Source organism: Babylonia areolata, chromosome 16 (genome assembly GCF_041734735.1).
Source record: "Babylonia areolata isolate BAREFJ2019XMU chromosome 16, ASM4173473v1, whole genome shotgun sequence".
Classification (NCBI taxonomy): Eukaryota; Metazoa; Mollusca; class Gastropoda; order Neogastropoda; family Buccinidae; genus Babylonia; species Babylonia areolata.
Genome location: NC_134891.1, coordinates 11,908,069 through 11,910,568, shown reverse-complemented (window position 1 = coordinate 11,910,568; position 2,500 = coordinate 11,908,069). Strand labels below are relative to the sequence as shown.

The following is a 2,500-nucleotide window of genomic DNA, read 5'->3' as shown; positions in this document are numbered from 1 at the left end:
ACCACACTACATTACACTACACTACACCACACTACACCACACTACATTACACCACACTACACTACACCACACAACACTACACTACATTACACTACACTACACTGCACCACACTACACTACACTGCACCAAACTACACTACACTACACTACACCACACCAAACTACACTACACTACACTACACTACACCACAATACACTACACTACAATACACTACACTACACTACACTACACTACACCACACTGACTACACTACACTACACTACGCCACATTGACTACACTACACTACACTACACTACACTACACTACACCACACTACACTACACCACACTGACTTCACTACACTACACCACACCACGCTGACTACACTACACTACACCACACTACACCACACCACACTGACTACACTACACTACACCACACTGACTACACTACACTACACCACACCACACCACACTACACCACACCACACTGACTACACTACACTACACTACACTACACTACACTGACTACACTAAACTACACCACACTACACCACACCACACTGACTACACTACACTACACTACACTACACTACACTGACTAAACTACACTACACCACACTACACCACACCACACTGACTACACTACACTACACTACACCACACCACACTGACTACACTATACTACACCACACTCACTACACTACACTACACCACACTACACTACACCACACTGACTACACTACACTACACTACACCACACTATACCACACCACACTGACTTCACTACACTACACCACACTACAATACACTACACCACACTGACTACACTACACTACACTACACCACACTATACCACACCACACTGACTACACTACACTACACTACACTACACTACACTACACCACACTGACTACACTACACTACACCACACTACACTACACCACACTGACTACACTACAATACACTACACCACACTATACCACACCACACTGACTACACTACACTACACTACTGCACCACACTACACTACACCACACTGACTACACTACACTACACCACACTGACTACACTACACTACACTACACTGCACCACACTACACTACACCACACTGACTACACTACACTACACCACACTACACCACACCACACTGACTACACTACACTACACCACACCACACTGACTACACTACACTACACTACACCACACCACACTGACTACACTACACTACCCCACACTACACTACACCACACTGACTACACTACACTACACTACACTACACCACACTACACCACACCACACTGACTTCACTACACTACACCACACTACACTACACCACACTGACTACACTACACTACACTACACTACGCCACACTGACTACACTACACTACACTACACTACACTACACCACACCACACCACACTGACTACACTACACCACACTACACTACACTACAATACACTACACCACAATACACCACACTACACTACACTACACTACACCACACCACACTACACTACACTACACTACACTACACTACACCACACCACACTACACCACACTACACCACACTACACTACACCACACTACACTACACTACACTACACCACACCACACTACACCACACTACACTACACTACACCACACCACACCACACTACACCACACCACACTACACCACACCACACCACACTACACCACACCACACTACACCACACCACACTACACCACACCACACCACACTACACCACACCACACTACACCACACCACACTACACTACACTACACCACACTACACTGCACTACACTACACCACACCACACTACACCACACCACACTACACCACACTACACCACACTACACCACACTACACTGCACTACACTACACCACACCACACTACACCACACCACACCACACTACACCACACTACACTGCACTACACTACACCACACCACACTACACCACACCACACCACACTACACCACACTACACTACACCACACTACAATACACTGCACCACACTACACCACACCACACTACACTACACCACACTACACCACACCACACTACACCACACTACACTACACTACACCACACTACACTGCACTACACTACACCACACCACACCACACCACACCACACTACACCACACTACACTACACCACACTACAATACACTGCACCACACTACACCACACTACACCACACTACACTACACCACACCACACTACACTACACCACACTACAATACACTGCACCACACTACACCACACTACACTACACTACACCACACCACACTACACCACACCACACTACACCACACTACACTACACCACACTACACTACACTACACCACACCACACTACACTACACCACACTACACTACACTACACTACACTACACTACACTACACTACACCACACTACACTACACTACACTACACCACACCACACTACACCACACTACACTACACCACACTACACCACACCACACTACACCACACTACACCACACCACACC

At 47.0% G+C, this 2,500-nt stretch overlaps 1 protein-coding gene across 2 annotated transcripts in view; it reads left to right on the top strand.

Moving 5' to 3' along the window:
• Positions 1-2,500, top strand: part of LOC143290880 (uncharacterized) — a 23,745-nt gene that overhangs the window by 7,623 nt on the left and 13,622 nt on the right. The window lies entirely within an intron of this gene.